Source organism: Lates calcarifer, linkage group LG2 (genome assembly GCF_001640805.2).
Source record: "Lates calcarifer isolate ASB-BC8 linkage group LG2, TLL_Latcal_v3, whole genome shotgun sequence".
NCBI lineage: Eukaryota > Metazoa > Chordata > Actinopteri > Centropomidae > Lates > Lates calcarifer.
In genome coordinates, this window is record NC_066834.1 from 24,290,310 (window position 1) to 24,306,097 (window position 15,788).

Sequence of the window (15,788 nt, forward strand, 5' to 3'; positions counted from 1 at the left end):
ACACAACAATCACAAGTGTAAATACTCTGAATGATATTTATTATTGCTAACTGTATGTGCTAACATTACTTGTCCAGCTGACACTTTCATAACGCCTCTGTTCTGTGTACGTGAACCTATAAAACAACTGCATGAGATAATAATGTGGTATTGAATAACCCTGTCTTCCTCTCCCATGATTCTGGTTGTTGTTGTTGTGGGAAGAGAAAAGAGAGGGCGGATCAGGATCAGGGGTGTCGGTAAGAATTCCAGGGCCCGGGCTGGGAGGAGGATTTTCGGATAGTTGTGAGGGGTGTTCAGGCCCTGAGGCTGTATTCTGTCGCTGGGGATAAAGACACTGTCAAGTGAACACACACAGACAACAGGGTGGTGCTGAGTCAGCTGTCCGCCTCGTTTAGCGCACGCTGCGCTGCCTCAGACTCATAAATGGACGGTTCCCATCAGCTCCTCAAGTCAGGAATCGTGGCTGTTTGGTGATTTATACTGATGAATTCTAATTCTAATTTTAAATACAATTGGCTTCTATAGGCACAGCTTGGAAATATGCATTTAAAGAGAAAAACTTGTGGTTGCTGGTTGTGATGCCATGAATGGATAGTCATGTGGTGCTTAGAGATGTCATATTTCAAGATTAGACAAAAATACCCATCTACTTTGTTTATTTTCTGAGCTTTGGGTTTTCAAAAGGAATCAAATGAGGCTGAATCTGTTTGGCTTACTATAATGAGGAGGTTAAATCTTTACTGTTTTCCTTTAGTACTCTTCCATTTGGTGCCATGCAACCCTCTTCCGCATGGTTTGACCTTCTGCTCTTGATATTTTGTGATGTCTTCGCATATCATTGGGAGAGGAAGGGCTGTAGCCATCCCTGCTGGCATTGTTGTCGATTATTTAGTTGAGTTCCCCTCGTCAGTGTGAAAGTCTGGCCCTAACCAAACAGGCGTCGGCCTCTCTTTATCCAGTTCCGGGGGTGGGGGGGTTTGTGGGAACATCAGACACCAGGGCCACTCATGTGGACCAGAGGAGATCTGCTAAAGCATCTTCTGTCCCTCAACCGGGATTAGAGCGGACGCATTCCTGGCCCCCGTCTGGTCTGCAGCTCCCACCGCTGCACTGTTCACATGTGGGTATGAAAAACCACATGTGCGTAGTAAACATACACAGATATGTGAGTGAGCATGCAGACACAGACTCATGATAATGACTTGTACAAGGTACAATTTCATTCATTCTGAATGTCTATCATAAGTCACAGCCAATAACAATAGAGACAACAACACAGTGTTTAGACAAATTTCCTAAAATTATAAATGGTCTCAAACACAGAATCACTCACTAATCTTTACAAATCTCTTGCATAAAATGTCAAATTCTAGAAGTACACATTCTTCCACTGAAATGAAACACACTGATTACATGTTCTATCTATTAACATTCAGTTTAAAATATCACAAAAACACATTACACAAAACACTATTCAGTTACAATCGATACAAATTATACGACCAATACTCAAATTACAAAAGTTTTATTTCATGGCTGAACAGGGCACCAAACTGATGCTGCCTGAGAAAATCATTTTAATGAATGAATACACTAATCACAAGTGTAGACTTGCCTAATTCCCAACTACAGTACTGGTGTACAGTGCAGTAAAAAAAAAAGGAAAAGAAATCTTTCACACTACATTATCTTCCTCAGCTTCAAGGTTCTGGCTACATGAGACCATACAATGTCATCCACACATCACACGCGATGTTAGCCCTGGCCGGGCAGCGGGGGGAAGTACCCCCTGGCGTGTTGAATCCTCCCCTGGATGGACTCCAGTGGAATGTCCCCTCATGCTTTTTCCTCCACAGCCGCCGCGGAAGGTTTTTCCCACTCGTAAAGGATTCCTGTCACACACCTCCTACCACCAGGCTCAGGAAAAAATTCCAGTTTATTGATCCTGAAATTCTGTTTGCTGTGTCATTGTTGCTATTTAGTGTTTGTACCTGTAGAGTGGAGTGATAATTGAGTTCAGAAACAAGGAAATCAGAGTTTTAACATCCCATCCCCGGATATAATACAACACAATACAGTATAGTCTAATACTATACAAGATGGCATGACACAGTATGATACAATATGGCTCCATAGAGAGATAAGAGTTGAACAATGTGCACAAAATAAGCTTAACTGTAAACTACAACTAAGGTCTTTTGTTGACAGTCATCACAGGCTTCGTTGAAGGTGTTGGGGGCTAAATATCATACCTACCAACATCATTTCCTGAAGGAAAGTTTCCATTTTGCTCAAAAAATTTGAATTTAGACTGTCATCTGCCCTCAGTCTCATCCCTCATGTACCACTGAGGAAACTGGAACACATGCTTCAGGGGTGATAATAACCCAAAACTGACTTAAGCTCTATGCAGCTCCATGTCATGAGTGTCCACATCAACAAATCTTAGACTTTTTAACATACCTTTGGATTCATTTAAAGTGCTAACAGTCATCAGTCGAACAATAAATGCACACCGGTCACACCCAGTTTAGTTGAGATCACTGAGCAGACCAGTGATGTGTGTTTATAAAAAGCCTCCATGCGTCCTTTCATAGCACAGCTGCAATGCAGCATGTTACAAAGGCTACAGTTGGAGTCAGCATCATGCAATAAACTTGACGAGGAAATACAATTCTTATTAAGTAAGATTTAAATGGAGTCTCAAATATCCAAAGCAATCCCAGAGTCTTCAAAGCTGTTTGGTAGGACAACTGATCTGGTAGTTGCTAAGCGTGTTGATTGCCCCCTGTAACCTATGACATTAGACTTTTTTAAACACATTTTTCAGTACATACAAAACTGTGATTCTTTAATCCATTTGGACAGAGAGTGGTACAAAGGGTGGGCCTCGAATTAAGTCGGGGCTGCTGGAATTATTTATGGTCTGTCAATGACAGGTTTATATTAAATAGGAGAGACACATATTGTATTACATACATGATATATATTTAGTCTAAAATATAGATATAACATCATTTGGTGTCATGCCTAGTGCAAATTGACACAGCACACTTGATGGATCTAAAAAAAAAAAGAAAAGAAAAGAGGGGGTACATTGCCACTAAACATGTGTCATGGTTGCTAAGGCGGTCATACACAGCACATTTTTGGCAGCACTGAATGGTCAGTAATGGCCTCTAAAGTGTTTAAGCCTTGAAAAATTCTCCGACCTTCTCTGTGCCTGTTCCTGAGAGCTGGCTTTCACACTGCAGGTAATTTGGTTGATAGGTTGTCCTGTTCTGATAGATTGAGAGCAAGTGACAGCGAAAGATTTCGGTGGAGGGTGGTCTCTGGACTTGGGGGAGTCCTGGAACACGTTCACTACACACTGTTGTTTGACCCAGTATCTCTAAACCACAAAAAAAAAAAAAAAAAAATCCACCTCCAATCCAGTTTTTAAGATAAATATCTGCAAGAATTGTTCACTGCTTTCAAAGAATATTGGCCTATTCAAACTTCAGTCACACCTGGTCAATACACTGTAAACTTTGGATAGGGATTTCTACATATTTGTTTAGGATTGAAAAATATACAGAAACAATATATTACACATACATTCAAAGCCACACCCACAGATTAGAGAGTACTCACATATTTACACATACTTTGCTTTACTGGGGTTTAGCAGTCGGAGCTGATCTCAGGACAGATTTAAATTTGTGGTACTCTCAGATATTGTGAGGAAATGCATTTCATGACTAATTGAAACAAGAAGCAGTGTAGTAGACTACAAAAAGTAACAATCACATCAGTTTAGTATAAAGCCTTTAATATAAATAAACCACACTGATGTCACTTCTCAAGCACTCGGACCTGTGGAGTTCCACTTGACTTATTTTCTCAGCTGAGATAAGTCACTCTGTAGCTGATTACACATGTTTTTACTGTATGTGATTCTTGAGTTTTTTCTTTTTTCTGATCCAGACCATCCTGAGTCCATTTTGATGGGCCAAACAGCACTCAGTTGCCATGGATACAGATCATGTGGTGTTTGAAATAAGATGTCCTTGACAACAAACTACAACTTTCAGTGTGTGCGTGTGTATGTGTGCACGTGCTTACCTGTTTGAAACATGTAGTACAGTTTGCTGTTGTGTCTGCCTGTGTGCACATGTGTATATTTGTGCACACGTGCAACTCTGTTCTACGTATCAATCATCTTGATTTATCTACATGTGGGTCTGAGTCAATGCATCACATAGAACAATACAGTATGTGCACTGTAAACAAAACTAACTCTGATTCTACAATAATTACAGTGATAAATCTTGGTATCAAAGTAGCAAATACATATGAATGTAAATAAATATATACATATATATGGTAAATACAATGAATGACATTATGTTGCCATGTGGGAGAAACAACACAATACAAGCTCCTGGTTTAAACATGGAGAAAGTAATCTGTAACTGATAGACTTTGAGAGCGATCCTGTCAACGTTGCTGGGGACCTGAACAGATGAGAGGCAACACTGTGGAGCTTCCAGAGCTGCTGCTGTTGTTGTGCTGTGTTACACCCCTGCTGTTCACTGAAGGGTGAAATGTGATCATGGAGGGCTGCCAGCACACATCAGGACCTGGCAGTTGAAATGGCAAGCCCAGCGAACTGAGATCTGACGAGTCCGTGCTGTCACTGTCAGCCTCTGAACACTAGAGGGCGAGCGCTGCTTTAACTTTGATACTGACAGTGTCGACAGGATGGATGCTGTCTGTCCTCTGAAGACACTCAATGCCATATAATAATATATTTAAAAAACTTTAGATAGCTCTGATAACTTGTTATACATGCGCCAAACACAGGGATCAGAGGTCGACAAGTCTTTATCACACAGAATAAAGTAGTCAGTAAGCTTGGAAATGAGTGTCATCTCATTTGAGCAGGGGTGGTACCTAAAACAAGTGCTTTACAGATTCCTTTCTGTAATTCAATTTTTGTACCCCTACGATTTGTTTTGTGAAAACCCACAGACGTCTGCTTGATGCAAAGAACTGAAACTACCAGGTGGAGAGAACAATGTGAGAACTAAGCCTGTAAATACAACGAGCCAGGGTCAAATGTAAGGCATCAACTAACGACTGATCTGCAAATTATTCCCCTGATAAACCAAATGATACACTGATTAATCAAGGAAATGACCTGCAGTTCACTTGTCAATTTATCATGGCCAAAGTTGTTGTTTTGAAGCAAAAATGTATTCGCTGTAAGAAGCAGAAAATATCCAAATTTGAGAAGCTGGAGATGGACACTTTTTGCCCTAAAAAATGAATGAGTTTGACTTAAATTGACTTTTTGTCCATTTGGACTACCAGTGTCCCTTATTCAGTTCCAGTGGCTCAAAGATGTTTATCCATGTACAGTGTGGAGATGAAAGACAAGAAAAAAAAAGGCCTTTAAACCCTGGCTGGAGTCCAGTGGTTTCAGCCTCACACCTGATTGATGACTATGGGTAATTATATTATTATATTATTTGGTATGGTCTATTTTGATGTTGGAAATTTTAGAAAATCAACCAAAGTTTATAAAAATGTCATCTATTCTCAGTTCTGTGTAGAAATAGTAACTGTAGATATTTCATCCTAACATTCACAGGGTGGGGCGTCATCCTAAAGTAGACAATCCACCAAAAAGTATGAGTGAATTTATAAAATGGTCAGTGTGAATGGTCTATGAATGCATGCCTCAACAAATTGTTTCTTAAACAGTTTTGTTAGGGTTAGAGTCATACTCCCCAGTGATAGACTGAAGTGTAATTAGGAGAAAATCACATTGAAATGTCATCTGTTTAGTTCTTCTCAGGGAATCTGAGGTCTTTGCTGAGCTCATTCAGCTCCCACTACAGAGCATATTTCAGCCTGTTTGCACGTGGTGCTTTTATCTCTGATGTTAAATCCTCAAAGTTTCTCAGACTGACTTATTATCAGTCTGTGTCACAGGGACTAACACAAAGTTAACACTCAGTTACTGCCGATTCAGGGCCACAAAGAACCTGTCTCATCAGAGACCTGTGTATGAGGCCTCCACTGCAGCAGCTGTCAATCACTCTGCTGATCTTACACACCTGTTGAGGTGTATATTAATTCCACCTGTACAGGGTTGATTGGCAACTTTCCCCTCTTTGTGTGTCATAGATTCTCTATACGTGTAACAGATCGTTATTCAAATAGTTATTAGAACTAAAAAAGAGTGAGTTTCCTGACACCTGCTGGATAGATGACATCTTTGCAACTAATGGCTTAACAATGTAATCAAGTTTCCTGGAGGCACTCCCCAGATCATAGGTCCTGCTGCATATCTGTGTCCACAGCCTTTAAGCCATTTAACCTCAACATGGCTATTTGACACAGTGGGCGGGACTTTCCCAAATCATTTGTATCTTCACCCTTCACCCTTGCTCTCTTTATGAATGTGTAGGGCTGAGGATCTTTGTGAATAATACATGTTTTCATGTGATGAAAACTAGATGATCCAACTCAAGAGTTTTATACTATAAATACTGTAAACTTAATGTTTGCCCTAATATTTTACTTTTTAAAGTCACATTTTTAAGTAGCCTACAGATGAAATAAGCAGCCTAGATAGATTTGATTACACGACATGACAGATTATTAGGAACATATCTTAAGAGAACATTTTTCAATAGTCACTTTATGGTGTGCAAGAATGAGTAGTGTATATTTACAAAGTGAATTAAGTGTTGCTTTACCTAAATTACAAGGAAAGCACATTTAGACATTTTACCCAGATGTGCTTCATAAGGTTTGGGTTAATTTGTCAATATTTTGAGATATTTGAGATTTCTGCTTCCATCCCAGTACAATACAACTGGTAGAATTGTGTTTATGGTGCTTGCAACAAAATGTCAAACCACTTAGTGTGTTCTGTTGTCAATCCAGAGAGTAACAGAGGTATTGTATCTGGAAATAAAATGTATTTTTTTAAGCAGTTGCATAATCAAAATCCAATTCACCTACACTTTTTTCCATAACTGTCCTTGATTCACATTTTTCTCACAGCATCTTGTTTTTCTTTTTTTTTCTTTTCTTTGTGTGAATGGCGTCTTTGAGCTCTGCGTCCTCTGTGTAAGTCTTCTCTCCAGGTCTCCATGGTAAACAGGAGTTTTCTTTCCATCTCTGATCATCAGTCTTCACTTCAAACCCTTCATATTATGTGCTAACATTAACTTACTTAATGTTGTAATTCTACTACTGCTCATTACAGTAAAAACCAATATGATCTGTGCAGTTAACTCTACAAACTACACACTGCCGTAAACCTCAGTCAGAGTGAGTTTTTAGCACAGAAATTGTGACCTCTAGTGGCAGAAAGGTGACCTCTACAAGATGCAACAGCTCAGCAGTTGCATCTTTAAGACACAGCTGTAACATATCTTAAGTTCTACACTGCAGAGATGATGACAGAGCAACAGTCAACTGTATTCATTCCTCATTCACTCTGACTACCTGTCGATCTATTAAGACCAGATGATGATACTTCATATGTAGAGGTTAAGTGAATCTCAACTTGCCCTGTCAAGTTTAAAGGTTATTCTTTGCCAGCAATATTCTTAGAAATGGATTGTTATACATACAGCGCTCCATATAGCATTCACAGTTCAGTCTCACAGTAGAAAAAGATCAGCCTGAAGGAGAGGAGTACAATGAATGATTAATTTCAATATGCCCTCAGAAATAATCTAATTATAGCTTTAAATTAGTTACCTCATGCATTGTCAGAAAAAAACTACTGTAACTACTCTTAAACATTTTATGAATTCTATAGGGGATACAGGAGATGACCGTGTTTGATTATTGTAATGTATTTGTCATAGACAGTTTTATGTATGATTACCAATAAACAAAACTTTTAAAGGAATTTGATCATATGTCTTCCCCCAGGTGGCTCAAGATGACCAATAAATTTTATGGCTGACAAAAAGTAAGTCTCTTCTTTATACCCTGAACATTTTGAAGGTTAAAACTCTTCACACAGCAAACACAGAGCTGATGAAGTTCAATTCTGAGCCATGACACAGCAAGAAAGAAGGAAAGAAAGAAAGAAGGATTTAAAAGAAAACTGCACAGGTCAGACTATCTATTCCTCCAGTTATGTCGACCCTCAGTACTGTGCCTATTCCAGTTTATCAGTGTGTTCATGCTCTGTTGTGCACTGCAGGCGGTGAGTGCCAGTTCTGCTGCAGTTTTGAAACTAAGCGAGGCATACTCTGGGAGGTTTATTAGTCTCTCTCTCTCTCTCTCTCTCTCTCTCTCTCTCTCTCTCCTCAGGGCATGGCAAAGGCAACTGTGGAGAGACACTGCCACAAATAGACTCTCTAAATATGGAGGGCTTCAGTCAAGAGAGAATGCATGATCGAATTTTGGGCCCCTCCACCAAACAGCTTCTATAAAAGGAACAAGACAGAGGAGAGGCTGAACGGTTGATGACACTTCCTGCTGGAATATGTGTGTTCTGAGTGTTTGTAGCCGTCTGTTAGTGTGGGTATGTGCCTGCCTGCACCTGCGTGTGTACCTACAGTAAATGTGCAATCATCTGTGCTCATGAAGCTGCCTTTGTAAGTTTGCCTCAGTGATGTTTTTTGTGTGTGTGTGTGTGTTTGCCCACATGTTTAGCTTTGATGCTCTGCTGCTGCATCAGTGTTAGATCAGACAACAAATAACTCGCTGGCTTCGAATTAATGTCAAATATGAACAGCACTCACAATTGGTTTTGTTAAATTTCTTGTTGATTTGAGAGGGTTGCATCTGAGAAAGGGGACAAAATTACAGGCGAAAAATTTAGATCACAATCAATACACAGCTCAGCTTTTTTTTTATGAATGGAAAGAGAGAAACTTGATCCAAAAGGGTCGAATACATGTCCCTGGTAAACATCACATCACTATAATCATGATTTCTCTCAGATAGATGGTGGGCCCTTGCATGTTTAAAGATCAAATAAACATCTATTGGGAAAGTCCTGTTACTAATTAGTCTTGATACAGACTGCAGTCCAGCAACAGATCATCCACCATACATTGCAGATGTCAGGCAGAATTATTTCATATGGATCCATTATACTGTCACTGTTGTGTAAATATTCTTTTAAGTTGTGAAAAAAAACTTGATGGGAAAAGCACTCTAAGCAGGGCTGCAAAGGCCTGTATCACAAACACAGGGCCCTTTGAGATTCAACATCTGGAGGCCCATGATTCAGTGGGTTAGTTGTGGGCAATACAAAAAACCAAAACAACAACAACAACAACAAAACAATCACAATCAGTGATACAGACTGAGCCACATCAGGTCTCAGTGGACAAAATGTCCACCAACTCTAAAATATCTGACTTTTAATGCTTCACCATGTTCACTAGCTAATTGCTAACATTGTCTGTGTGCCAGTTCATACTGGGCAGATACTGTTGGTGGATTTTTAATGTTTTTTTTAAAAACTGAGGATAGCTGCTTCCTGCAGCTAAAAACAACAGTAGGACCCTAACCCTAACCCATTGAGAATGAAACCTAAACAGTAAAGTTAGGTCCAGAAACCAAAACAATGAGAGCAAAGACACTGAAATGCTCTGTTGAACTAAGGAAAACTGCAGAGTCAGATGGTGATTCACTGTGACTTTAACTACATGAGTGACCCCTCTCACATACATGATACATTGTTAATATAAGAATATTAATTATAGCTGCTTTAAAGCTCTCATGTTTTGCCACAGTTAGCCACACTCTCACACCAGAATACACACATTTCTCTTCTGTCAAGTTTCAAGCAACTATTTCTGGGAACCAGTTGCATCATACGTGACTCCAGGAGGTGGTTTAGTGACATAAAGTCATTTCAACTGGGATAGACACATGTGCTAAACTGGGTAAAGACTCGTCCCTCTTGTTTGTTCCTCGTATGCTGTAGTGCTGCAATGCACCATACTGCCCTGCAGTTGACCCTGTGCTCCTGACTTTGTGTTTCACACACTTTGGGCACGGAGTATGTATGTGAAACAAGCACAAATTCAGCTCAAGTCTTTTGACAACTGGTGAATCAATAACCTTGCAGGCAAGGCTTTACATAAGGAAGTAGCGAGAGTCTGTAAAAATCTACCACTCAGTCACATATTTTGTCTGACCCAAAATACGATCAGCTGAAGATGCTTCCACACTGACTATATTATAATAATGAACACATGCCTTCATGAGTCAGCCTCCTCCATCCCACAGCCAGGACTGTGTGTTTGTGTGTGTGTTTGTGTGTGCATGAGCGTGTGTGATGGAGAACACCGTCTGTAAGTGCAAATGCATGAACGTGTGCATGTTTGTCAGCACGCACGACCCCCATGCATGTGTCCGTGCAGCCACGTGTCACTGCAGATGTTGCCTAAAGCCTCAGCGGTGTCTCCAGTGATGTGCTGTCTGCTGACCTTCAGTAACATTTGAAGATGTCCTGCTTGTCAAGGACACTGCACTTCTGTGGCTGATTATGATGCTTTGCCTTTCATTAGTATGCTTCACCTCCAGATCTGCTATATGGCATTTGCATGACATTAGCATATATCTTTGGACCAGCCATTTGACGCCGCAGTGTGTGCAGCTTGTGGGAATGACACCTGTTAGACAGAGAGGCAGATGCCACTCTGGCAGGGTCACACAGTGGAGATTTGGGCACAGGGGGAGGTTGAGGGTAGGTAAACAGTTCGCGGGATGTATGGTAACATGTTCAGCTGTGTTTTAGGGCTGTGTGTGGTTGGTTGTTAGAGACACTCATTAAAGTTAAGATCTATCTATCTTCACTTAGTTTTTTTTCTTTTAGAAATTGCTCTATTTTTTTTTTTTATCATATTTAAGTTAGGTGCATCCTCAGGAAACCATGAATATCTGACCAAAGCTTCATTCAGTCAATCCATCTTAACCATATCTCAACAGTTGTTGAGATATTTAAGTTTGGACCAGTGTGGTGGATGGTCTAACACACCAACATTACCATCCCTGGAGAACCATGTTGCTAAAAATGCAGCCAGTAAGTAATATTTTCAAGCAAAATCAAAGCAAATAAAACCTTATATATCCAAATAATAGCAGGGGAAGATTCATGACTCCAAACTACAGAATGTCACAAGATCTTTGTGTCACTATGCTGACAGCTGTAGCTTAGAGGTGAGCTGATAGTGTATATGCTATAGGCTGCAAGGCTACACAAGACATTCAAGTGTCTCCCCCGCCGGTGAGGAAGCATAGTTTTTTCCCTGAACTCCACTAAAATGAGGAGTGACTAGCAAAATAAAACCTCTGCATCATAGCAATCTGATGCCCTCTCAAAATCTTCTCATGTTTTGCTGCACAAAAAGCATCGACAGAAGCACTGACAATCTCGTATAAAAGTAAGGATGGCCTAAATTCTAACAGAAATGACATATTTCCTGCTGCATTTTCAGGGTCTGAGTCGTGATTTAACCACTTCACTCCTCCTTTTTGATTTTTATTTGTTTGAAATACGTGGGTGAGATCAGTGGTTGTGTTTGTCCCTGTCTGAGGCTTGAGCTTTTGGTCAGTTCTGATGCTACTCGGCCCGAGGATGATGCAGCCAGGTGGTGACCCTGCATGCAGTACCTGGCACACAGCGGAGTGCGTAGAACTGCAGCCAAATCCCAGAGTCTGAGAGCTTCCCACATTTGGCCAATCTGCCACCAGGGAGAATGAGCTGTGGACACATTCGCTGATACAAATACTCTGGCAGAGAAATCAAAAGCTAATTTTTAATGTATTATAACAAGGGATCACAAATTACACTAAAAAGCAGTCACTGTATCACAATATATTATTTATTCATATTTTATGAATGTAACTGTTTATACAGTTTAGCACCACACCACAGTGGAAATGTTAATGAAGCTTGTTGGTCTGATGATCTTGAGATTGTAAATTAGCATTTCATTGACAAAGCTTAGTTGAGTGTCAACCAGGCTTCTTCTCTAATCCAGCAAGTCTTTGAATTACTCCAATGTCCCCTGAAGACTGACAGTGTCCCTAATGTGATGTGATTTCAGACGATCACTGTTGTTGAATGGATAGAGGCCCAAGAGGGTTCATGGTCTTCAGTCTCCAAACTGGCTTGCAGGTCTGGATTCAGATTCAAATACTATGAGCGCATGATAAAAAATTAGTGTACACAACTTCTGCCTCATGTTTAAGGTCAGTATTCAAAGGTCAGTTTGTATCAAAAACCAGTGACTAAACATTTAAAGGTACATTTTTTAGCTAGATAATGTAATAAGGGAGCAAACACTGACAATTTTCAGCATTTAAACTGCAGCATTCAAACTCCTGGAATCCTGTACTTAATACCAATATCATCATCTGTTCAAACAGAATCATTAAAAACTTGTAAAGTATGACATTTACCACCAACAGACATAAGTATAAGTATAAAACAGTAATTTGATCTGGGATTTGTTGGGTCTCTCTCTGTAAATACCTATTTTAAAGAGTATGGTCTAGACCTGCTCTATATGAAAAGTGCCTTGAGATGACTTTTGTTGTGATATGGCGCTATATAAATAAAACTGAATTGAATTGAACTGAATTAATTTCTTGGATCAAGATTTACAGCAGTAGCAAGTGGCAAAATACTGACAAGCACATGTACATACACTACCTACTGAATCCCGCTAGATGTTTTTTAGGAGTTGGTGGAGACCAAAACAGAGCTACAAGGAGAGTGAATACTGGATTTATATTTAGAGGGTTCACAGAAACACAACTACGAATGAATGATGATGTTGTTTCTGCTGAATGGGCGCCTTCAGTTTGTCATGGAGTTTTCTACCCCCAAGTGGCCAGAAAACATAGCCATACAGCTTTAACATTCAGTTTGATTAAATGAGCCTTTTGATACACAGTAACCCAGAAACCCAGACAGTTTACCTCAAAATCCTGTTGCACAATATGCCTAAAATCACCTCCAGCTCTGGGCTCCACCCTCTAAAAGCTGCTCTCTGATTGGCCACACTTTCATGGGTTTGAATCCCCCTTGTGACCTTTGTCAAAATGTCATCACGGCTCCATCTCTCCAATCTTTGGCGTCACTCTCCATTTTATACCTTCTATAATAGGAAGCCATAAAAATAATCTTTACTATCAGTGCCAGGCAGAGATGAGAATCACCGACTCATTACCACCCCTGTTCGAGGGGCTAATTATGGGATGTGAGGAGCCCAGCAACAGAGCTGAGCCTGGGGCATCCTGGTGGCTCAGTCTGCTAATGGCTGCATGGGGTTGAATTGCGGCTCATTCCACACTGTTGCATCTCCCTCCCTCCACTTCCCCTCCACTCCTCACTGTACCTGTTAGCAAAAAAATGAAGAAAAAGAAACTAAATACTTAAAACAGGTGGAGTGTCCTCTCTTCTTTTCAATAAAAAAGTCTCAAAACGCTGGTTAAATCTAGCAACGGGAGCAGTCAAAACTCATTCAGTTATGCCCTGTTACCTCCCTGGATCCTTTTAATGATCCCACACAGACAAAGCACTGTGATCCCACTGTGAAACACCCTGTGATGAAATAAACCATTGTGTGTGTCCTCGCCCCAATATGCTAATCCAGGATTAATTATGGGCCAACCCTAATGAGTATCTCTCTCGCCCCCTTAGATATGTAAATGTACCAGCAGTGGACAGCGTTGAGAGGCTTTTGTTAACTCTGTGCTCTCTGTGTTCTATATAAAAGAGACAGGACAGGACAGAAAGAGACAAGGACAAAGGTGTAGGGACCATACATTGTTTCAGTTTACATGGAATAAAACACAGTCGTTTCCCGTTGCTTTGAGGGAGTAAATCAGGTAGTGGTGCACAGAAATCAGTGCATGCTCATGGTGAATGTGACTTAAGTTGCACCTTGATATGGCTGTTCACCTGTCTCTGTGACAGCATCAGTGATGAGTTGTTTTTCAAGCTATTAATTACACCAGCCAGAGGAAGTGCGTTCTTGTAACTCACTTGTAACACATGGGTCCAGTTACATAATAAATATGGCTGTAACACATGTCACAGTCATTTTCTGCCATCATATTTAAAGTTAAAAGTTGAAACTAAAGGTTACTGAAAGTGAAACACATTAGCTCCAAGTTAAAGACAGTGAAACTTCTCAGGATCAGTATAAATTCAGATCCTTTATGGTACTCTATTAAAAGTACCAATACAATAATGTAAACAAATACCAGTAAATGTTTTCCATTCAGCCAGACACTGTTTGCTGTGAGAGGTTACAAGTCAAACAAGTTAGGAACCACTGCTTTAATCTTTCATAATGAATTGCACTTAATGTCATATGTAAAATGTTAATCTGAAAAATAAATAGCAACTATAGCTGTCAACACACTGGAGTAAAAAGTACATTACTTCCCTCTGAAATGTAGTAAACTAAAGTAATGTGTAAATGTATAAAGTAACATGAAGTAAAGTACGAGTTCCTTAAAACTGCACTGACATTACTTGAGTAAATGTACTTGTTCCACCCACAGCACCCTTTGTTCTGTGAGCCTCAGCCCTGCCATCAGAACAAAGTCTTCCAGTCCTCATCTGCAAAAGTCACAGAGCCAGAAATGTTTTCATCCAATTGGCCATCACTCTTTATAACACACATGCAAGTGTTGCTGCTCTCACACACTTCTGCCCTAGTTTCACACGTGGAGTTGTATTAGTTTCTGTGTACTGTTTATGGATGTATTGTTTCTTCTCAAGCTAACCAAACACCTTATGCTTTAATATAATGTATGCTGTTAGTGGTGTTAGTTATCTGTTATGCAGTACTGGGAAGTAAACAGGCATATTTAGTAAGTACTGTGCTTCAGGGGACTTGTACTTCACTGGAGTATTTCTACTTTCTTCTACTTTATACTACAATTCAATTAAAATATTGTACTTTTTACTCCAATATATTTTATATATATATTTTAATCATACAAAATATAATCAACAAATACATTATGATGGGCTATTATATGTTAAAATAAGACTTTCCAGGGTGGAAATTCATAAGCTATCCAGCAGTATATAAGTCATCAAATAAGCCCCACCTATACACAATAATGTTAGAAGCCAGCAATGTACATTATTCTGGAGCAGGCCATTCTACATAGTGAGTATACTTTCTATCTGTATCTATTACTGTACATCATTTTATGCCTGTGATTTGCCTTAATTGCATTTTTTCCCAACACTACAAATCAGCTTTGTGGTGGAGAGGAAGGACACAATAATAGGAACACCTGTACAATATAACTTAATGTTTCATGTGGTAGTAATGGACTGAATGAGCACCTCTTTGACACAATGAGCACAAACCAAACATACTGTGAGCATCACAGAAGTTTGGATGTGTTGCAGATGAGGTGTAGGTTGCTCATGTGCATCAGAAAACCCACGCTCAGTTGTCAGTTTATTAGGAACACCTAGCTAAAACTAATGCAATCTAATACAACTGTCCTGTAATAAATCTTATCTTCATTAAAGTCTCATTCCACTCAAATTCTGAGAAAGAAAACACTCCTCTCAGAGGGAGAGGTGGTGTTTCACTGTGTGTATGTGTATATGTGTTGCTGGGGTGGTGGAGAGGGTGTATGGGGGTCTTCGGGGCCTGTAAAACCTGATCTGCTTCGGGATTCTCCACATGAATAAGCTGCGTCTCTCCCTCCGCCTGTGTGTTGCTCCTCAGAGTTTCTGTCCAAGGTGCTGAAATCTGCTGCTCCGG